The sequence below is a fragment of the Anabrus simplex genome, chromosome 4 (assembly GCF_040414725.1).
Source record: "Anabrus simplex isolate iqAnaSimp1 chromosome 4, ASM4041472v1, whole genome shotgun sequence".
In the NCBI taxonomy this organism is placed as follows: Eukaryota; Metazoa; Arthropoda; class Insecta; order Orthoptera; family Tettigoniidae; genus Anabrus; species Anabrus simplex.
The window spans coordinates 252,291,329-252,316,701 of record NC_090268.1 but is presented as its reverse complement, the minus strand read 5'-3'; positions in this window follow the sequence as shown (position 1 = coordinate 252,316,701).

Sequence of the window (25,373 nt, the reverse complement as noted above, 5' to 3'; positions counted from 1 at the left end):
CTTTCGAGGATTCCATATCATAATTGAGAAGGCGGATACGGCGGTGTCACTCTAATCATCAAAAATTATATGCTACACAAGGAGATGGTGATAGATCATTCAGAAATTGGACGTTTTGTAGCAGTTGGCGCTACAGAAAGCACACCAGTGCAAGACAATGTCTGTCTATTGTCCGCCCAAAACAACGATTCGTACTAGGGAATTGTATTATCTTACGTAACAATTAGAACAACCCTACATTGCTTGTGGAGATTTCAATGTTCACTGCGTGGTCTGGTGTTGCCCATACGCTGACAGTTTCGGAACATCATTGTTGGAAATTACAGAGGATTTAAACCGCTTATATTTAAATCATGGCTCTCCAAATCACGTACCTCGCCCAGGAGAGCGACCATCTGCCGTAGACTTAACTCTGTGTTCATCAATACTTTCAACTGATCTTCGTTGGTGGACATGACCCTTCCCCATGAGGTCCGATCAAAATTTAACACCGAAATGGCAATAAATGTGCTTAAATTACCCGAATGTCGCGTACCCAAAACAAAATGGAATGTGAATGGATAACGTGATTACCAATGAACTACACGCCTGTGATTCCATAGCCCCATATATGGACCAATACATCTAATTTTTCAAATAACTCTTCGGCTACTATAGCATCCCCTCAACCGGGCGAGTTGGCCGTGCGCGTAGAGGCGCGCGGCTGTGAGCTTGCATCCGGTATATAGTAGGTTCGAATCCCACTATAGGCAGCCCTGAAAATAGTTTTCCGTGGTTTCCCATTTTCACACCAGGCAAATGCTGGGGCTGTACCTTAATTAAGGCCACGGCCGCTTCCTTCCAACTCCTAGGCCTTTCCTATCCCATCGTCGCCATAAGACCTATCTGTGTCGGTGCGACGTAAAGCCGCTAGCAAAAAAAAAAGCATCCCCTCATAAACGAACACTCGGAAGGTCCATTCTCCTCCTTGGTGAAATTATGAATTCTCAAAAATGAAAGTAAAATTATGTCAGATGCTCGGATTACAAAACATCTGCAACGTAAGAAAAGTATTGCGTATACAAGAAAATCGATGCTAGAATGAGGAGATTCCATAAATACCAAAAGCGAATCAGTTGGAAAAATTGACAGAAACTCTTCAGGGACACTCCAATTTCAGGTGATTTGGAAGTAGCTTAACCCTCAGTGTCACGCTGCCCTCCACAGTTCATTTCTACCAGCGAGCATTTAGAAGGAACTCTCCTTCAACCTTTTACTCTTACGAGTTGTAAGCTGCTTTAAAACATAGTTAATCCCCAGACACAGTGTTGAATATCATTCATTAGTTAATACTGTTTCATTTAACCATATCTACAAAATACTTCCTTCTACAACTTCTTTCATCCAACTTTGCAATTTGAGATTCTCCCCTGTTATTGGGCAACTCACATTATTGTCACTATTCTCAAACCTGGCAAGGGTGCAACTTAGACAAGTTCATACGGTCCAAACACATTATCTTGTTTTGTTACTAAAACCTTCGAACAGCTTCTTAAATCACGTTTGAAATGGTAACTTGAACATAAACAACTACTTCAGATTTCTCAACACGGCTTCCTCAAATCTAGGGGTAAATTCTCAACATATCAGCCTCCTAACCATAGACATCGAACGCATATATTGTTCTCAAGGTTACCTGGTAGCAATGTTTCTGGATGTAAGTTGAACTTACAACAGCATGGATTCGGCAACCCTTGCTCAATCCTTCCTCCGCCAAATTCTCCTGATGCTGGTTTTTCTCTTCACTCTGGACATTCGAAACTGGTATATTTGTGACAAAGTCGTCAGTTAACCATATCAATCATCAAGCTCGGTTCATTCTTCTTTCCTTTACTAACATCAGTAGAACTATTGGGGATTGCACCTCAACAGTAAATTAACACAACGTACACTACTTTAATATACAGCCATGGAAATCAATCAATCTCTCAAAATTCTACGTGCAGCAACTCGTACTTGCAAGCTAGATGTGCTACATTATCGTACAATAAGAATGTATTTAAGAGCCATGTCATCAACACAGACTGCTGCCTCACTAATCGACGGGCAAGAAATGCCACTTTATTTACGACTACAATTACTGTTAAATACGTTTCTGCTGAGAAATGCTACAGTGACACGGATTCCTCATTTAAGTAAATAGAAAACTCCGAAACTGCGATGTACGACGCAAAGTGCGCACAGGAAGGATTCCAATGCTTAAAAATAGTTATAACGTTGAGCTATTTCCATGAAAATAGCTGAATAATAATATCTTCTACCTGCATCAAAGATTGCAAGATGTGTTTACATGAGGCAAGCGTAGCATCCTGCCTGCATTCCAGTAAGAACTACCTTGTGAAGGAAATCCACTTCGACAAGTAAGTTGAGTGTCATTCACCTCACTTGAATGGCCTGGCTACTGGTCACAATACCTGATCGAGTGCTTGATTGACTGTTGATACAATTCAAGTTGTTCAAGTAACCAGAACGGCTTCTCGATCCATGTTAACCAGCTGTAAGGGAGAGTCCCTGCTAGGGATGTGTGCGGAGTTGCGAAGAGTCAACATTGCTACTTCTAGAACATACACTCTCAACTGCGGTGACGACAATGTTAATCCATTAATGTCATCTTTAATCTGTTAACAGAACTGCGTGAATTTGTACCTTTGAGCCCCTCCCCAGATAACTTAAGGCATGACAATATAAAAGGAAAATATGATGAGCTAGGACCTTCTGAGCTCAATTCGGCGGGTTCAATTCCGTCTCAGCCCGGTGATGTTTGAATGAACTCAAATATCCTGCCTTCTGTAGCAAGATTACTGGTACGTAAGATAATTCTTGTGGGACAACAGTCAGGCATCTCCGCGTCTGCGAAAACCGTAAGGGGGTTAGTGGGACGTAAAACTAATGACATAACGTACTGGTATCCAAGAAACGTTAAGTTCTGTTTGATATTAATATCGTTATTGTTATTAATGCGTTTTAACGGTGTAAAGTACGGATGAATGGATAGTACTATACTGGTACCGGTATAGGAATGCTCAGTGAAGTGTGCTCAGTAAGATAAGCATTAGTGCATGTGTATTGTGTCCCATCTGCATTGGCACAAGTTTCTCCTTCGCATATCATGAAGACCTGAAGACCCTAATGATATTCGTATTATTTATTCATAGGCCGGACACGCTCGAAAATACGCGTTACAATTGCAGTAGAACTTAGAGCGATTTAAACGTGACGTAGTCTAGTTATAGAGACATCGACTTCAGACACAGGTCGTTTATAGCACCAGATATTCTACGGAACCAACGTATTCCTCATAAGGAAAGTATTTTTCAGCCTTAGTTAAAAAGAAAAACATATATGCGTCCACGTCGTATAAAACATCATTTTAAGCTTCAGTCTGGATTTGCCGGGCTGAGTGGCTCAGACGGTTGAGGCGCTGGCCTTCTCACCGCTACTTGGCAGGTTCGATCCTGGCTCAGTCCGGTGGTATTTTAAGGTGCTCAAATACGTCAGCCTCGTGTGGGTAGACTTACTGGCATGTAAAGGAGCTCCTGCGGGATAAATGTCCTGCACCTCGGCTTCTCCGAAAACCATCTAAAGTAGTTAGTGGAACGTAAAAACAATAACATTATTATTATTAGTCTGGATTAGGATTCCCACCATGCGGGAATTTTATCAATTGAAGAAATTAATTCCGCTGAAGATGATGATGATAATGAAGATCATTTTCGGCTGCTAAAAGTAAACTGAGATGTTCTCAATCAGTGGGATTATGACGTATGCAACAATAGACGATAGTCTAATTACAGGAGACACACAAACTGACGACGATGTTGTAAATAAAGTTAAACATAAGGTCAATGGTGTCCATGAGGAGAAAATAAAAAGAGAAAGGATGAGAAGAAAAGTCTTTCCCTACAGTGAGTGATGTTCTTGAAGCCATTAGAATTGTGAACGTTTTCTACGAAGCCAGGGAAAGGTGCATTGAAATTGACTCATAGAAACATAGAATGCAGTGTGTATTGTGCAACCAAGAGAAGACAGACGAAAATATCTCATTATTATTGCTAAGTGGAGAATGAGTGCTCTACATACTGTACTGCATGAGCTAAAATTCTTTTATAAAATCTAATACTATTTTCTTTTTGTTGTATTTACTTCAATTTTTCACTTTAATACCAGGTTTAAAAGTAAACATTCTAATAAGCCTAAGCAGGTTTAGTTCTATAACATGTCCCACCTCATTCAACTGATCGCATAAATATTGGTTACAACGACACTCATTTACAACTACACAATTAACCAGGTCTCTTGTGCGTCGTTATAACCAAATGTGACTGAAAATTAATTGAATTAGTAAAACATAGCACGTAATTAGCCCAGATGATCCTAATTGTGCTTGTCGACATTCTTGATTTAAGGCTTTAGTCGCGCTCATCCTTAGTCTCTTCTACGAACAGGATTGTGTATTTTCTTCATTTATCCTCATCTTTATTGCAGAGGGCGATAAAACAACCGGAAGCAAAGTTTTAGTAACTATGAGAATACTTACGTAACGGGACATGGGTATCAGCCTCAGGTGGTAATAATAATTATGGTATGTGATGGTCGCGAGGGGGAAAGTACTCGATAAGCCAAAGTACTTAAATGCAGAAGAATGAGCGCCTTGAGAGAGTGAAAAGTAGAACCTCACAGGAAAGAAAGCCTATAGTCCGGCCAGAGCTCACTAAGAAAACAGTAGACTGATTTAGTTCACAACTCATTGTAGTTCCCCTAGGCTTACCACACTCTGATACTAATCGGTTCGGGTAAGAACAAGCATTAGCCTGACAGAAAATAGTGGATAAAGTAAAGAAGAAGAAGAAGCTAGATGCTAAATTTATGAATGGGTCCGTTCCAGTTTAATAAATATCCTGAGAGGTTTCTTTGTGTTGCTTTATTTCACTTGCCTTCAGTTCCCTTCCAGACACTTTATAAATATTGTCTCAGTACACGGCTCTTAATGTCCTTAGATCTTTCAATAATAGTAAAGTCAACTCTACCACAGGTCATGGAGGAGCCTGGGGATGTACAGGGTAAAGGCTTCCTCTATTGATATCCCCGAGACTGAGCCAGAAAGAAAGATTTCGTTCTACACTCAGTTGCCTTTGCCTCCAAGATTAAATGTGGTACCCATTTCTGTTGCAGGCTGCGTTAATTCCAGGTCTTGTACCTATCCAGTAGTCGGAATCTCATTTCTTTCTCGCCATCCTAATTGAGAATCGAATCCAAATCTATTGAAGTAAAATTATCGCACTGTTATCACTTCACTCCCGAGTATCAATAATAATAATAATAATAATAATAATAATAATAATAATAATAATAATAATAATAATAATAATATCATCCTCTTCATTTCGTTCACCATAATGTCGTATCGGCGTGCAAAAAGATCTGATACACATTCACTGCTTTCCTGGAAAATTAATTCAAATTTAGTAATAGCCCATACAAAAGAGTTGTGATGTCTCTGCCATCTGGTGGATCAAAACGGAACGTCCACATTAAAAACCAGACACCCTAATAGCTTCAATTCAAAATGATTGCACACGGTAGCTGATACCATACGATTATTATTATTATTATTATTATTATTATTATTATTATTATTATTATTATTATTATTATTATTATTATTATTATTAAGAATACGTTTGAGGTAGATATCGCTGAAACGTACTCATGTAGAAGACTTCAGAAACTTCTCTGCTTGTCGTCCAGTGTCACAAAAATAATTGAATGATAGGTGAATTCTGGCTGAAAAGAGACTTTTAGCTGATTTGGTCTACATTAACGTGGATTTCTCAGAAATGTTGGTGTATACATTACGAAGTAACATACATTCGACATGAACATTCTCTCCAGTGCAACAGGACAATGTGTGGCATTAGGACGGAGCGGTCGATATGAGGCAGACTCGTCTTAAAGGCGTCACAGTATTCAGAGAAGTCTACTAGAGGCAGTACCTGCTTCTTACTGCTGGACTCTCTACGACACTCAACTCTGGGTGCGTATCTTGGTTAAATTTTAAATAACTGGGGTGAGCAAAGCAGCTTGTTTAGGATTGCTGGAGCCATCGTAACTCATATTTGCTTTGGGATGGGTGTTTCAAACCAGATGCCCTTCAATTATGGAATTATTTTTTATACGCCTGGCTGAGTGGCTCAAACGGTTGAGGCGTGTCCTTCTGACCTCAACTTGGCAGGTTCTATTCTGGCTTAGTCCTGTGGTATTTGAAGGTGCTCAAATACGTCAGTCTCGTGTTGGTAGATTTACTGGCACGTAAATGAACTCCTGCGGGACTAAAATCCGGCACCTCGGCCCCTCCAAAAACCATAAAAATAGTTAGCTGGACGTAAAGCAAATAATATTATTTATTTTTATATACGCGTATGTGTATTTGTGTCTAGCGTCAGACTCCCTGGTTAAATGACCTTTGGTTCAGTGAGTCCTGGGTTCAATTCTCAGCTTAGTCTGAGATTTTAGCCTCATCTGGTAAATTCCTTTGGCTCGGGAACTGGGTCTTTGTCTCAGCACACATTTCCTCATATACATACCACACAACCAGCCATAACAGAAACACGCAATAGTGAACAGGCCTCGATTCCTCCACATAAGTTTGACTTCAGGAAGGGCATCCAGCTGTAAAACAAGGTAATATCCTCATGTGCGACACAGTTTGCACCCACGACCGCATCAGAGCATAGGAAGATAAGAAGAAGAAGAGTATTCGTATCTAGTAAAGAGTGATTAATAATGTTGAACGTAAGAGATTATAAATTCTACTTCTTTTGTTATATACTGTACAATGTTCAAATATGACTAACAATAACAGAAATAATTAAGAAACCAATAGACGACCTTTCCCCTATAGTATCACTCCACTAAGCAGTCGGCCAAGTTTCGCATCATGGTTGATCGTAACGAGAAATATATCACAAATATGCCACAATTGCTCCAGTGAACCCAGAAATACCTCGGATAAGATGAAGAAATTTACACCTTTGATGTTATTTCCGATTAGGTAACCAATATTGAAAAATAAGTACAGTTCCATTTTACTTGTTTCACGTGGGCTAATTTAACACAAAACATGTTGGTTTCCTTGGTTCTGAGTATGCCTTGTCGGGCTTGAGATGGATATAGTTACACGATACTGAGTTGAGCGATAATTTTAGGTTCAAAATCTCACATTTATAACTTTGTGTTTCTGTTGCGTTTGTGTTGCTTTGTCATAGCTGGCTGCATATTGCTTTTTTGTGCATACCCTTCGTAATGTGTAATGTGCGTACAGACAAAACACAAAATAAAAACTGCATTAAACCACAATATGCAAATCCTTTCTTGAGTGCTTTATAACCGGTTAAATCTAAAATAGTGGCAGCAGTAGCTGTCCATGGGATAGCAACTTCAGTTAGTTGCTGAATGTTAGGAGGAGGATTAGTACGGTGGACAATTGCTCCCTTCAGTTCACACCACGCATGCTGAACAGAGTTCATGTCCGCAGAATATGCCGGCCACACTATTCTATGCATGCCATACTTCTCAAGGAACAATTGATTGTCCACTCCGACTCGATGGACACGAGTATTATAATCTATATGCAATTAATTTGAGGGAAAATCTATAAATTATCTGATTAATAGAAGACGGAATGGTAGTTCGGCTTTTTGGTTCAGTGATCAACTTTATGGCCTTCGGTTCAGGGGACCCTGGATGCGATTCCCTGAGAAGGAGGGAATTTAGCCGCGACCCTACCTCGGGGACCAGGTGCTCTTGATTGTCTTAATACACATCTTCATTCACATACAAAACATCACACTGCCATCCACCACAGACACACGTATTAGTGAATACATCCCTCCACATAGGGTTGGCGTCAGCAAGGCCATCCTAGCGTAAAACTGCACTTAATCCACATTAAACCGGGCGTGTTGGACGTGTGGTTAGGGGCGGGCTGCTGTGAGCTTACATCTGGGAGATTGTGGGTTAGAATCCCACTGTCGGCAGCCCTGAAAATGGTTTTCCGTGGTTTCCCATTTTCACACCAGGCAAGTGCTGGAGCTGTATCTTAATTAAGGCCACGGGCGTCCCTTCTAACTCCAAGGCCTTTCCTATTCCGTCGTCGCCACAAGACATCTGTGCCGGTGCGACGTAAAGCCACTAGCAAAAACGTCCACATTAGTACCTACCTCCGCTAATTGGGAATAGGCTAGAGAGGATCGTTAGAATGGAGTGGTACTACAGGGAAAGGTCGTATCATGGATTGTTAATTATCTATATTAATGTTAATTCTCTCTGAACATTGTGCAGTATATAACAATCGTAACAGAAATTGGAATTTCCAATCACTTATGTTCAAGATTATTTTTAAATGCTACACGAGTTTTAGTATTTTTTCTCAGTTGTTTTGACTAGTATGTCTAATCGGTTTTTTTTATCTATATTCAAAGTAAATTCTAAAATAACATAGGAACAAATATCAGTGGAAGTATGTGGTGCGTGTTCAACATCTGATTCAGGGGAAAGGTGTGGATAGAGGTCCTTGGAAAAGTGAAAGGTCTTACGTAACTTCTGCACTAAGAGGGAAAGTGTGATTAGCATTATACTCCCCCCACCCCCCCCGGGAATATTCCTGGTACTTATTTCAGGTTTGCATTAGTCGCCACACGATTCGATTCCCCAGCCGTCATCAAAGCGAGCGGAATATTTTTGAATTACTGTCTTACCTACCTTCCAACCTTGCACTCCCACTCTCAGTAATGTAGGCAGCTTCCTCGAAGCGAGCGTTGCTTCGAAATGGCATTCCACCTCCACAAAGACTTCGCTGTATCCTACAGTCCGTGTCAAATAGGAAGCTGTTTCCGTTGCGGGTGTTTTTTATGAGGAACAAATATTTTAGCCTGCGCAAATGAACCCAGTAAACTTTTGCACGGACCGCAGTGCACTGAGTGGATGGTATAACGCAGAAACACAGCAGCCGCTTGGTTGAGCATTTCAGAACAGCCTATCTACGCTAAAACGCCTCAAATATAACGCAGACTATGTCATATATAGCAGTTAGCACGCGTTATTCTCTTTAGTGCTTTTAGGAATTTTAACCAACGAGACAGAATCAACTCCTTCTCTCATTGGTATTATTAATCACAAAGAACCCCATCACCAGACATCGTTTTTATAGAAGCCCGATCTTTTGAAATACATCTTTAAACAGATGCCTGTGTGCGGAACAGAGCAGTCAAGAGCCTTCTACCTAAAGTCCGCGCACGCGCCGTTAATAGCTGTAACGAGACGAAAGCAAGCGTTCCGCTAAAACTCAAAGGCTGCCAGCTTGGGATCCAATGGCTGAGTTAACTCCAGGGCCATGTTCACCTTCATAAATAAAAGTCTCGTTTCTAACTATTTCGATTTTATTACGAGCAGTCGAACCTAAACCTTCCGGTAAATATAGAAATTTAGCGCCCATGGACAGCGACTGTTGGAGTCGAACAGCCATTATTTTAGAGTAACCGGTAATAAAGCACTCAAAGGAAGGTTTTGCATATTGTAGCTTAATGCATTTTTTATTTTGTGCTACATCTGTACGCACATTACACATTACGAAGGGTACATACAAAAAAGCAATATTAAGTTATCTATGAAAAATCAACAGAAACGCAACATAAATACGAAGTTTTTTTGGAAATATTTTTTGAAAAGTGCGCATTTTTTTGCATTTTTGGTAACCAAGGATTTTTGTGAAATTTTAAACATAAAATTACCGTTCATTGTGGAGCTACTCAGTATCGTATATAACCATCTCAAGCCCGACAAGGCACCAAATAAACCAACTTGTCTTGTGGTAAATTAGCCCGCTCTTGGATAGGAGCTTCAGTTAGTTGTTGAATGTTAGAAATAGGAATGATGATGATTATGCTTGTTGGTTAAAGGGGCCTAACATCTAGGTCATCGGCCCCTAATGGTACGAAATGAGACGAAATATTACGACAATTTAAAAATCCATAATCCTCCATTGACCAGAATTCGAAAACATGAGAACGAAGAATGAATGAATAGCTATGAAGTTATAACAAACAGCGGATCCGACCCACAATGCCCTACATTCCCAGAAACTAGCGTTAAACAATAGTATTACTGACTAAGGGACTGCTTCTAAAGCACAATACTGAATCGATGATGCTTGTAGTGGAAACGGATCCAAAATCCAGGTCATCGGCCCCTCATAATGGTACTTATCGCTAGGAAAATGGAACCATGCTATTTGTCATGTTGCGGTACTAATCAAAAGTAGCGTAGACTCGCGGTATTCTACACATTATGGTATAACTCACAGGTAATGAAATTCGCACATGTAAATATGGTGTTTCGGACACTGCGGCGCTATTTGCAGGCAACTCGAACCTATACAGGCAGCGCAATCCTAGAAATAGCATTAGGACGGTGGACAATTGCTCTGTTCAGTTCACATCATGCATGTTGAACTCGGTTCATGTCTGCAGAGTATGGCGGCCACACTATTCGTTGCACGGCTTGCGTCAGAAGGAACAATTGATTGTCCACTCGGACTCGATGAGCACGAGTATTGTAATCTACTAGTGTAAAGCCTTCGGCCATAGTGACAGCATATCCCGTAACTACAGTGTTTCTCTCAGTTATCTTGCCCCGGATAGGATTCAGAGGCTAAACATGATCCCATCTCAAAAATTACTCCCTTGCTTCTGGTAGCGCTCCAGGTTAAAGGGTTCGCTCCAATCTCACCGTATCCTATAGACTCCAGACTCTAATGTGCCTGTTGTAAGAGTAAAAGCTTCTAGAGAACTCATCAGATAAGAGTGTACACTTCCCCTGTTCCCGAAGCAATGGAGTATGAGTTGGTATGGTGTGGTTTAAGAGGAGCTTTCGGGTACGGCTCTCACTAATATCAGTCGTCCATCGTCCAGCCGATTTCGCAGTCTAATCTCTCACATTCACACCAATGGACCTCCGAATATCCTTACAGAACCTGTGTCAATAGTAGTGGACGTCCGATGTGCTGGAAGTTGAACTTTTAAAACTCTGGAGACATCACTCTTAACTCACTCCCACACGAGCGGTGATGTCCACTTGTCGCCATCCTTCTTGCAGAAAATTCGAATGCAGTCACTAGAAGAAATGGGTACTTTTGCTGTGTTTACCTCAGTCTTACACTTGGCTATCTATACACTACCGACCTCACAAGTAATGTTAAACAAATGCTCCCAATCAGATAAACGTGGAACTTGATCGGGGTTTCGAGTCAATAAGTGTCTCACATATTGGGCTAAAGTGCACACTGTAAACACGTCGAGGTAACCTTGACATATACCGCCTGAAATCGTATTATGCAGAACTCATTTTGAGAACCGTGTTAGACTAATCACGATTACTTCAAAATTTGTGGATAGATTGTTGAATTTTCTTGAATAACTGTTCTGGTCCTGATTAATTCTTGGGACTAGTATAGCCATCCTTATCAGAGAACTAGGCTGAGTCCTGAAGTCCTGAAGCTCGCGATTTCGATTCCGTTTCAGTCTGATAGTATTTGAAGATGCTTCAATACCCCTCCATCGTGCCGGTTGGTAGATTCATCAAGAAAAGGAGGCAACCAGCCAAGGGATAGAAGAAGAAGAAATATACAGACTGAATCCTGGCACCTCGTTGGCTCAAAAACCGTAAAAGTAGTTAGTAAGACGTAAATAATAATAATAATAATAATAATAATAATAATAATAATAATAATAATAATAATAATAATAATAATAATAATAATAATAATAATATAAAAATAATATATAATGCATTATTATTATTATTATTATTATTATTATTATTATTATTATGTCCGGCCCTGTGGCAAAATGGTTAGCGTTCTGGCCTTTGGACACAAGGGTCCCGGGTTCGATTCCCGGCAGGGTCAGGAATTTTAACCATCATTGCTTATTTTACCTGGCACGGGGGCTGGGTGTATGTGTTGTCTTCATCATCATTTCATCCTCATCATGATGCGCAAGTCGCCTAAGGATGTCAAACCAAAAGACCTTCACCTGGCGAGCCGAACCCGTCCTGGGATCTCGCGGCACTAACTGTCATACGCCATTTCATTTCATTATTATTATTATTATTATTATTATTATTATTATTATTATTATTATTATTATTATTATTATTATTATTATTATTATTATTATTATTATTATATACCAATTTAAATATTTTAGATACGGTGAATAATAGTGATAATACTTTATGGAACTGGATCACCATGCACCGATTTCTACACAAGCATAACGGTGATACTAGCGCGAGGTCTCGGAATGTATTTATACGACGGGCGAAACTGGGGCAAGCGACGAGCTAAGTAATGTGATTTAATACAGTAATGTAGTATTCTATGTACTCTGTATGGGACCTGTTGTGACTAATCGGTTGGCCTCAAATGGACTTCGCTTTTAAAAGCCTAGCGTTATCGTCGCCCGTAGATTCTGTTTGATGTGCTTGCGCTAAATTGTTCCGAGGCAGGAGAACTCGCAATACCTTTTATGACTCTGCTGTGTTCTGCCTCTAACCCCTGAAAGCATTCATATGTATCCAGGGTGAACTTTGCTTTAAACTTTAATCACATTAAACTAATCCTGTTCCTCCACCTTGGACGACAGTAATGCTTCCTATCAGAGTAACCAGAGTTCAGAAACACCCTGTCATATACGTACAGCTTTTTCTTAACTATATCTGCCTCAACATCCTGTAAATATCAGATGTTTGTCCTGCGTCTCCTTTCTAGCCCAAATTCGTCGCAAACAACCGAGGACTGTACTTCCCACTATCCCTGAATTAGACTTAATTAGGTACTGAAATATCTAGCGCCTGCTTCTTGAAAATACTATTTAGAGCATATTTAGAGTATATTTTTACTCAACTATTCACGTAAAGGAAGGTGTAAAATTCAATTGTAGGCGCCATCTTTCAAACAGACAAGCATACACACACACACACTCTATATATATTAAAGTACGGTTGGGTGTCAATGTCTTCTTTTTTTAAAGGCTATTTGTTCGGGGCGTCGACCCATGTGGATCTTTTGCCCCTGCTGGCACCATATTGTATGAACCTGCGTGTAATTGGAATGGTGGTAGTGTGGAATGTTCTGCGTGAGGAAAGGAAGATTAAGGACGTCACAAACATCCAGTCCCCAGGTCAGGGATATTAATCATTACAATTTAAACCCCTGACCCTGGCGGGAATCGAACTCGGAGCCGCCGGGTGACAGGCGGACGCGTTGCCCCCTACACCGCGGGGTCGGACAGTCAATGTCGTAGTATAACTAAAATATTTAATTCCATAATACTGGCAATACCTCGAGCAAAGTCATGGAAGAAAATACATTTTCGGTACCAGAAACTACAGTACCGGTAACAGTGAAATTATTGAGGGCATACAAGTAAGTTATAGGTTGAAGATATTTATTTATTTATTTATTTATTTATTTATTTATTTATTTATTTATTTATTTATGCCCGGATCAGTCTCTGTTGAGATGCAGTGTGCAGACTGTACTGTCTCTCCTGGTAGATGAAGCCTGGGTGCATTCATTTTTCTGTCTAAGTCTCATAAAATATGGCAGTGATTGAGGTATGAACAATGCTAGTAATGCCATTCCGTATGCATCCTCTGTGATGAATGGTGTAAACACGTTGTTCATAGAGGCGGTTGGTGTCTCTCTGTTCACAATCTTGTCTACAGCCTTCGAAGTTGTTGTTTTATCTTTTTATTTATAACGTCACGCTAACTCATCGAATGTTTTCCATGACGCGAGTGTGGGAAAGGGATAGTAATAGTAAGGTAGTGACTGTGGCCTTAAGGTACAGCCCCAGCATTTGTCTGGTGTGAAAATGGGAAACCACGGAAAACCATCTTCAGGGCTGCCGACAGTGAGGTTCGAACCCACTATATCCCGGATGCAGGTTCACAGGTGCGCGCCCCTAACCTCACGGCCAACTCGCCCGGTAGGGTATATTTTCTCGATCCTTTTTTGTACACGATGCATTACGTCGCACCGACTCAGATAGGCCTTATGGCGACGATAGGACAGAAAGGAGCTAGGAGTGAGAAGGAAGTGCCATGGCCTTAACTAAGGTACAGCCCCAGCATTTGCCTGGTGTGAAAATGGGAAACCACGGAAAACTATCTTCAGTGCTGCCGACAGTGGCGTTCGAACCTACTATCTCCCGAATACTGGATACTGGCTGCACTTAAGCGACTGCAGCTATCAAGCTCGGTTTTCTCGATCTTTGAAATAACTTCTACCCCCCTTTTATTACACTGAACACATTATTTTGAGACTCACAATGCAAATTCATTTATTTGTATTTGAATTCAGACCTTATTCGGCATATATCTTCATCTAACATTTGACGAGGCAATATTTCACGGAATATTGGAGGTAGAGAGGTAATAATTAACACACATGATTGGCATGAGACGGGGTTTCATAGACACCAAAATAAAGTACACAAAAATGACCAACAGATGGCGCTTCATACGGTAAACAATCAAGGTTTAGTAAAGACGATGTTCTTTATAACGCATGCTCAACATGACGGCCGTCATTCATCAACAATACCTGTAGTCGAGGAACAATGTTGTGAACGGCACTGTTCAACATATCCGCAGATGTGGTGAGAAATTGCCGTCGGATGCTGTCTTTTAGCATCCCTAATGAGGTCGGACTACCGCGGTAGATTTGCGACTTCAGGTAACCCCACAACCAATAATCAAACGGATTGAGGTCAGGAGACCCGGGAGGCCAAGCATGACTTGCCATGATTGTAGGCATATGACAGCTCCTTTTATACCGTCCACGGGTCTCATGCGGCATGACTGGCGTGTTGTCGTCCAGTGTCATCTGTTGGCCAGTTTGTGAACTCGTGACTTGGAGGGAGGATTGTCGGCTACCTGAGCCTAAGGTTGCGGTTTCGATCTCAACTCACTCCGGTAGTTGTAGAAGGTAGGAATATGAAAGAGAAGTCACATTGTCACTGGTTTCTCACAAAGCTGGCTGCAATTTGAGTCTCGGCCATTGCAATTCATTTTCAAAATGTATATTCAAGTCACTGTGGTTCGCAATTTAAATAAAACTGGAGATCACAAGTCTATCATCACAACATCAATAGTCACGTAAAACTACGGGCTGGGTAGAGTTCTTGCTGTTGTACGTTATGTTCAGCCGTGTATCAACCGCGGTCAAAGGTAGAAGTGCCTGGTTATTGGGCGATTTCATGCAGAGAGAGAATTTTTCAAAACTCTGAGTTTATAATTAACGTAATGGAGGTTCAAATGTCCTACGAAAATTGCTCGGGGCAAAATGTTCTAATTAGATTGTCGATTTTAGATAATATAGTAGAGTGATGTAGTAATTTGCCTAGCCCAATAACGTTCGCACTACTCACATCACGCTGGGTTTCACTGCGGGGCAGAACCTCGTCGCAGCATCAAATGAACTTGATTAAACATACGTCAAATGTACCGCTATCGTGAAAGTACGTACCACTATATTCCCTTTTATTAAATATATACGTGATATGGGGTGAATTACTTCTGTCCAACAAAGGAAATCAGGTCACTTCCAATGACTAATTCCATGGTGACGGGTCAAGCCATGTGTGTTTTTTACATCAACTGATCACTAGCACTGCATGTTTACAGTGTAAACGCTGCGAACGGGGTATTATGTATTGTAAGTGCACAGTAAGATATTATAATTATTCTAAATCAATCCAAAATGTTGTACGTATACTTTTAAATAATGTTATAAATTACAGGAGTCTGAATCCTCGAAAGATAACTACGACATCTTCAGATTTTCGGTCTACAAAATAATTTAAAATCGCATAATAATGTTGATATACCATTTAATGAGAATACGCTGCCTCGCCTTGCTCGGTTCATCTGGAAGGATCTGGGTTCAATTTCTCTTCAGGACGTCGAAAAATTTTGAAACAAGACCTGTACTTCTGGAGCAGCACATGGCTCAGTTTCTCACAGCCTATGCTAAAAGTGAGTGCCAGGTTATTTCCTGGAGGGAAAGGCGATCAGTCAGAGGTCTAACCACTCCATCTTCCACTACTCTAAGGGCTTTCGAGGCCTGCATGAAGGTGCTTTTTCTTTAACTTAATCATTTGTTAAGGAACTCTATCTGGAAATAAGTTTCTGACACTTGCCAGGTAAAAATTACAAGTTATTCTATTTTCTCACGTCGGTCTATTTAAACATATTTGTTTTCTTAATCAACTGAACGAGAAGGCTTTGGTTTCCATGAATTTGCAGTGAATCGTTCATTCCTTTTGTTGGTAATATTGTAAACATATTTAACTCCTAGGGTGCAGTAATTAGTTAGAAATTAAGCCTGTCATTGTATCAGTATTATTGTCCGACTCGCTGGCTGAATGGTCAGCGTTCAGGCCTTCGGTTCAGAGGGCCGCGGGTTCGATTTCCGGCCGGGTAGGTGATTTTAATCGTGTTTGATTAATTCTTCTAGCTCGGGGACTGGTTGTTTGTGTTTGTTCCAATACTTTCCTCTTCATATTCAGACGACACACTACACTACCAACCACCACAGAAACACGCAATAGTGATTACATCCTTCCATATAAGGTTGGCGTCACATCCTGCCGTAAAACAGGGTCAAATCCACATGTGCGACACAGTTCGCACCCGTGACCCCACAGGTGTGGAAAAAGCGGTAGAAGAAGATTGTATCAGTATTATTAACAAATTATTCTGAACGCAGATTCTAGTATGTACCTGCTCGTGACAAACTACCGTGATCGAATTTTATTCCAACTTCCATCAATTTCTTGTAACAATTACAAAATGTTACTCAACAAAATAGTAGTCTGAATTAGAGACACATATAAATAATATGTTCCCTTAAATAAACCACAAATCATATTTAAATCATAGAAGTCACTTCATTCTTGCTCAGTGAACTTAAGAGATGCCAAAAACAGCTCACAAATTGAAAATTGAATAATTCTAGGTGAAATAGCTTCAAAGATATACATACATAAGTATGGCCATTTCAAGATTGACAAAATAGTACCTGACAACGCCCTTTAAACTAGAAGGACTAGTGGACATACGGTGACCATTATTAGATCATTATTGGTGTGTTATTAATTAGTACACCGTGAACAATGTTGGGAATGAATTTCAGTGTATAGATTGAAATGAAAAGTATAATCGCTCAAAATAATAATAGTAATAATAAACAGAAACAACCTATAGATACGATGCTTGTTGTAGATATGAGTTCTAGAGTTGTAAAGAAGCAATTCATATGTACAATATAAAATGGATTATTCATTCACTCGAATGGGATAGTCTCTCCGTAGCTGCTGATGGTTCGCAGCTACAGGCCGAGTGCAATTTAATTCAAACATTCATGCATTCATCCATCGCCTCATTCAAATAGGAATGCTCTCTCCTCAGCTGGGGGTTATCCGTGACTGGGGGAGAAGTGTTTGTCCATTTATGAATACAATTCAGTCACGCAATCATTCATTAATTAATTAATTCATTCATTCATATAGCCACTCAGTTATTCGGTTCATGCATAGTACCTGTTGAATGAGGGGGAGAATTCTGTACAGATTTATGACAAATAAATAAATAAAATGGATTATCGTCTTCAGAGTGAACAAACGCCCTTAAAATGTCGTCCAACAGCTCGGTGGTTCGAGCAGTCCGTGGAAGGTGCACAAGTACAGCTTGACTGCGGCGAGACTGAAACTTTAGGGCACGTGCTTCGTATCTATCCCAAGGGAACACTGCAAAGAAATAATCGCCATTACAGAGTTAGATTAACTTCAGCATTAAGGGAAATGAAGTGGCAAGTTTACGAAGAAGTTCACTGTGTGTCTTCTACGGGTGGAATAGAAAAGCCGACATGATTGCCGACTCGTTGGCTGAATGGTCAGCGTACTAGCCTTCGGTTCGGAGGGTTCTGGGTTCGATTCCCGGCCGGCTCGAAGATTTTAACGTTCATTAGTTAATTCACATGGCTCGGGGGCTGGTTGTTTGTGCTGTCGCCAACATCCCTGCAACCACACATAACACTAACCTCCACCACAATATCACGCAGTTACCGACACATGGCAGATGCCTCCCACCCTCATCGGAGGGTGTGGCTTCCGAGGGCTTCACTCGGCTAGAAATAGCCACATAAAGTATTATTATTATTATTATTATTATTATTATTATTATTATTATTATTATTATTATTATTCCAAAACAGCACATTGCTTTAGTACTGCATCTCACTATTCGTTTGGTTAAAGTCAATGAGCAGGCCATTGAAGTTGAAAAGAAAAGAAAGATATTTACGAACCATGCCTACCATATTTAAGCAAGTATTACATTGCTTTTCGGTGGCAGAGCAGGTACTACAAAATGCACTTCCATCAATCAATCAATCAATCAATCAATCAATCAGTCACTACTGATCTGCATATAGGGCAGTCGCCCAGGTGGCAGATTCCCTATCTGTTGTTTTAGTAGCCTTTTCTTAAATGATTGCAAAGAAATTGGAAATTTATTGAACATCTCCCTTGGTAAGTTATTCCAATCCCTAACTCCCATTCCTATAAACGAATATTTGTCCCAATTTGTCCTCTTGAATTCCAACTTTATCTTCATATTGTGATCTTTCCTAACTTTTAAAGACACCACTCAAACTTATTCGTTTACTAATGTCATTCCACGCCATTTCTTCGCAGACAGCTCGAAATATACCACTTAATCGAGCAGCTCGTCTTCTTTCTCCCAAGTTTTCCCAGCCCAAACGTTGCAACATTTTTGTAACGCTACTCTTCTGTCGGAAATCACCCAGAACAAATCCAGCTGCTTTTCGTTGGATTTTTTTCCAGTTCTTGAATCAAGTAATCCTGGTGAGGGTCCCATACACCAGAACCATACTCTAGTTAGGGCCTTACCAGAGACTTATATGCCCTTTTCTTTGCATCCTTACTTGGAATATCTTGTAAGGGTTAGGTATCCCCGGAAACACACTCAACAACTTCATAATATGCATTATCAAAGACTTGTTACGCATTCTACACCACCAGTTTTATATTTCGTTATTGTTAATCTAGGCCACTTTGTGTGATAATCCGTATGAAAGTGTTGCGTTCCGTAAAGACCATACAGATTTATTTTTTATTTGTGCATACGAATAGCTTATTATTCTCCAAGTTGTAACATTAGTCTACTACCGTGTTTTGTAAAATTCAGGATCCTTATCGTCACACACAGTGCGTTTACTGATGTTCTTGTGAAACATATATGTATAAACTCTGTATTTTACCCACAAAAGTGTAGTCCTTCCCATATTACGTTTCCGTATCAGGGTTGCTGTCTAAAATCTGTGGGAGGATAGCCTTCTGCGCGCACGTCCACGATTCTTTTCAGACTCCTTTAATCAATGTATCAGGCTGCGTTTGTCATTCCAGACGATGTGTCCAAAATGAGTTACTTTATTGCTTTCTGGTAGAGTCAAGAATGTGATTTGTGATAGGTCCATCCTTCAACACCGTGTTGACCTAGAAATCTACTGAAAGGTATAAAGTGGCAGAGAGAATTCATTTAGGTGGAAATGTAGAAAAAAAATTAATAGTTTGGCTTATGACAACCACTTGATCTTAATGGCAGACTGTGCTCAAAATTCGAAATCTAATATCTTGGAACTTGAAAACAGGTGCAATGAACATGACATAAAAATTAGCCTTTCCAAGACCAAAGTGGTGTGAATAGGGAATACAAACCTGCAACAGTATTTAGGACGTGTATTCTCCCAGGATGGTAATGCAGTAAGTGAGATTGAATCAAGGTGCAGCAAAGATAATGAAGTGAGCTCGCAGTTCCGATCAACAGTATTCTGTATCAAGGAAGTCGGCTCCCAGGAGAAACTATGTCCAGGTTGCAATCCTTCCTGATCTCTTACTTATACATGGGTGCAATTACTGCTTTCGTCCAACCAGAAAGTACCTTACTATTTATATCATCCCATCCGTTCCACCCAGAAGTTCGTCGGTTACAACTGTATAGGCTGGATTTTGGGCACCACAATTTACAGATCAAACTGACCGGCACTTTGATTGCACATAATCTCCTTTTAAATGACTTCTTTTTGTTATGGTCATCAGTCCATAGACTGGTTTGATGCACCCTCTATAACTCTATCCTGTGCTAATTTTTTATTTCTAGATAACTACTACATACCACTTCTGCTCTAATCTGCTTGTCACACTCGTACCTTGGTCTACACCTACCTATCTTGCCACCTGTACTTCTCTCAAAAGCCACCTGTACAAGTCGTGGGTGTCTCAGAATGATAGGACACATCTTATCTCTCCTACTGGTCAAATTTAGCCAAATCGATCTCATCTCAGTAATTCCATTCAGTATCACTTCATTCGTGATTCTTTCTTCCCAACTCACCTACAGAATTCTTATGTAACACCACATTTCAAAATCTTTTATTTCTTTCTGAGTTAGTTGTCGTCCATGTTTCACTTCCATGCAATGCCGCGGTCCAGATGAAAGTCTTCAAAAACATATTTCTAATTCCTAGATCAATGTTGGAGGTGAACAAATTTCTATACTTAAGAAAGGTCTTCCTTGTGTGTGCTAGTCTGCATTGATGTCCTCCTTATTTCTACGATCATTACTTATTTTGCTACCCAAGTAACAATTCTTCATTTAAGACTTCATTTCCTAATCTAATATTTCCTGCATGACCTCACTTTGTTCAACCGCACTCCATTACTTTTGCTTTGGCCTTATTTATTTTCATCTTGTATTCCTTCCCCAAGACTCTGTCCATACCATTCAGCAATTTCCCCAGATCTTTTGCAGAGTCAGATAAAATAACAATATCATCGGAAAATCTCAGGGTTTTGATTTCCTCTCCATGGACTTTGATTCCGTTTCCAAATTACTATTTGATTCCCTTTACCACCTGTTCTATGTAATGACATAACATGATAAAATAGTGTTTATGCTGGGATTAAATATATATATTATTATGTTAGATGTATTTCTATGTTCCAAATCAGTTACGTGTCTAAAGTTACTGAGAATTACATTTTAATGCACATAAATTTACATGTATTATACTTTCATGGATTGTTGTTAGAGATTCTGAGAACAAATAAAGAGTTTCTAAGATTTTGTAGTTCTAATCTATTCAGCTTCTACGCCTTTAACATCAAATAGAGACACACCTTTATTCTCTTCAATATCCTCCCATATGCCTACTTGTGTGTCCTTCATGTGTAATTATAACTCATTATTGCATTTTACTGTCATGAAATCTACACAGATGTATGTCATCATTGAACGTCTACACTCATAACTCATAAATTAACCCTTTGATAAATACCTCGAACAGCACAAGCTCACTCCTAACTACTATGTACATCAAAAACTCTCTTTCATAACTACCATGAAGATCACAGCCCATCATTTCCTTCTTAAGTACCATGAAAATCATAAGCCATTATCTCTTTTCTAACTACCATGTACACCGCGGACTATAATATATTTTAGACATGATACTGTATAGGTTTTTGGGCTAATGCCGTGTCAAGAAAATAAGGTGAAATTCTTTAAGTTTCACAGAGAACTGTGCTCTGCGTCATCAGAAGAAAATTTCGACTGTCCACGAGAAAGGTTTCTTAAACAATGACTACTTTGAAATTTAGACGTTATAATAGAAGGGAAAATGGTACGTTCATTCGTCACCAGATGGCTCCCCGGATGAGGCACAGCGCTAGCGTTCGAAGCGGAAGCTGACCGAACCATCACAAACAGTTAAGAGGGTCACAACATGTGTACATAACATATGACATTGGCAGGTGTATGACATTGACACAACCCTGGAATGAAACATCTGGCGATGAGGAACGAACGAATTTGGAAAACACCGAGACGAAATAACAGTAGTGAAGGGACAGGGCAGGGAACTACCTACTTAAATCATTTATCGAAGTTACCACATACTATAGTGGTCTAACGAGAAGTCCCGTGGATGCTGGGTAAGAGGTGCGAGGGATAAGCATGGCTGCCGCGCGTGCGCCTATCTCAAGTCTCAAGGCCTAACAATAAACATCGCTGTCGTCCGCGGTGACTTGCGAATTGAAGAGCTGTTGTGAAGTTTCAAAGTGCTAGTGCAATTGTAATTTTGTTACATTGTTACTATAAGTACTGCATAATGAACAGTTCAATAAGGAATATCCAGGAGCTCACATTGTCTGCCATGACTAATATTTGTAGTTAAGACTTTAGTATGTGTTACGCGTGCCGTACCTGCAAGCTGCCGCGACTTCTCGTCACACGCAGATAGTACATTACATGATATATTTCTATCTACCACAACGCCACGGGTCATCATCGTCTTCGTAAGAACCACGAATCCGGAAGGCTATCACACTTTCCAACCACTGACACCACTGCCCATCATTTTTTCATTCAAAATACTAGAATACCGCATATCACCTCAAATCTATTCTGACTTAATATGCACGACTAATGCAAAGAAAATCTGAATCCCTCCACTGAATTAGTCCTGAATGCAAAATTTCCCCCAACGTTTCTAAAGCCAAAAGAATTGAAAAGATTTTGGAAGTTGGCCAAGGTGTAATTCTAAATAAAGAACAATGTTTGCAGATTCAGACGTGTTCGGCAAGTTGGAGCAGTAACGGAAAAGTCTAATAGACCATGTACAGAAAGTTTTGTGTTCCGCTGTTTACAAGGGATTTAAACAGCCCTAAGGGAGAAGTGTTAGTAAATAAAAGAACCTCAATTGATATATCCCAACGACTCAGCATTCTTTGTCTGTAAATAAAAATACCTTAGTAAAGAAAGCCTTATTTCACGAACATGCCTCGTCCATAAAACAGAAGTCTGTATAATTTATAAATAATCTTGACACTCCATCTATAATAGAAGTTGCGCGGTCTGCTGCCATGCTCTGGATTAAATAACTTCCTGCCGGTTCGTTCGGCATCAACTCTTGCCTTTGCCGCAAATTTAAGACGGCTTGTGGAACTACTACAGGATTCGCCCAACCCTAGTTAGAACAACTGAGAGCAGATGCGGGTGAAATGTCGCCCAATCCTTAATAGAAGGGCTTTTTAACGGGGTACAGGTGTAGTGGTCTAGACCTAGTCATTCTACACACAACTCGAGTGAGACTTTGGATTGAGATTCTTGATATTAAACCCCAAACAAGTTCTAAATTGGGACAAGAAAGGACAGATCAATAATAATAATAATAATAATAATAATAATAATAATAATAATAATAATAATAATAATAATAATAATAATGTCCGCCTCTGTGGTGTAATGGTCAGTGTTATCAGCTGCCAACCTTGGAGGCCAGGGTTCGATTCCCGGCACTGCCACGAAATTTGAAAAGTGGTACGAGGGTTGGAACGCGGTCTACTCATCCTCAGCTGAGTAGAGCGGGGGGTTCGATTCCCATCTCAGCCATCCTCGACGTGGTTTTCCAGTTCTCCTCCTGGCAAATTCCGGGATGGTACCTAACTTCAGGCCACGGCCGCTTCCTTCCCTCTTCCTTGTTTATCCCTTCCAAACTTCTCACCCCCCACAAGGCCCCTGTTCAACATAGCAGGTAAGCCCGCTTAGGTGATGTACTGGTCGTCCTCCCAGTTGTATCCCCAACCCGAAGTCTCACGCTCCAGGATACAGCCCTTGAGACGGTGTAGGTGGGATATCTCGAGGAAAGTAACCAACCCTGGGCGGCAAACGTATTAAGAAAGAAAGAAAGAAAGATAATAATAATAATAATAATAATAATAATAATAATAATAATGTTTTAATTCTCATTTTTACAGTTTTTGTAGACTTCTAGATGCCGGGATTCCAGGATTTTGTTCCACAGAAATTATTTTACGTGCCAGTAATTCCAGCGAAAGGAGTTTGGCATATTTAAGCACCTTCAAATACCACCGGGCTGAGGCAAGATCGCACCGACCGAGCTGGGTTCGAAAGTCTGCGATCTATCCCATAAGGCATTCAGAGCGGCATTCAATATCCTTTCGAGTAGGTTTGAAACAGACGATTACTTGAAACTCGAGAAACTCCGGGATATTTCTGAAAACATAAACCAATACGGTGCATACTAACGTTAAGAAAATCTTCTTTTTTCGCTAGTTACTTTACGTCGCACCGACATAGATGGGATAGGAAAGGCCTAGGGGGTGAAAGGAAGCGGCCAGCGGCCGTGGCGTTAAGTAACAGCCCCAGCATTTGCCCGGTGTGAAAATGGGAAAACACGGAAAACCATCTTCAGGTCTGCCGACAGTGGGATTCGAACCCACTATCTCCCGGATGTAAGCTCACAGCCGCGCGCCCCTAACCGCAAGGCCAACTCTCCCGGTTTAAGAAAATCGAGGTGCCTTACCCTCAGACAATATTTCAACAATCATGACACATAGTGTACATAACGTTTATGTGATGCACGGGTAGCAACTTAGCCTGCAAATCAGAAGGACAGGATTCGGTTGCCGGCTTCTCCATCCTGGACTGAAGGTTGGAACAGGCTCACCTAGCCTCATGAGGTCAAATGAGGAGTTGGCGTACAGTATATGAGAGACAGCGACCTCGGTCATGAAAGCTAAAAATTACGGCGAGTGCGTGACACTTCAATATTTGGCTGGTTGCCTTCAATGGACTGTAATGACCACGAATAATTTTTATCGTTAATTCATATATTCTTCCTTTCTTAATCTGTTTACCCTCCAGGCTTGGTTTTTCCCTCGGACTCAGCGAGGGATCCCACCTCTATGCCACGAGAGCAGTATCCTGGAGCATGACACTTTCTCTCGTGGAGATACAACTGAGGAGAAGGACCAGTACCTCGTCCAGGCGGCCTCAGCTCTTATACTGAACAGGGTCCTTGTGGAGGGTGGGAAGATTGGAAGCGATAAACGAGGAAGAGCGAAGGAAGCTGTTGTGGCCTTGAGTTAGGTACCATCCCGGCATTTGCCTGGAGAAGTGAGGAAACCACGGCAAGCCACATTAAGGATGGTTGAAGTGGGAATCGAACCACATCTATTCAGTTGACCTTCCGAGGTTGAGAGAACCCCGTTCCAGCCCTTGTACCACTTTTCAAATTTCGTGGCAGAACCAGGAATCGAATCCGATTCTCCGGGGATGCCAGCTAATCACACTAACCACTACAACACAGAGGCGGGCTGTTATTTCTT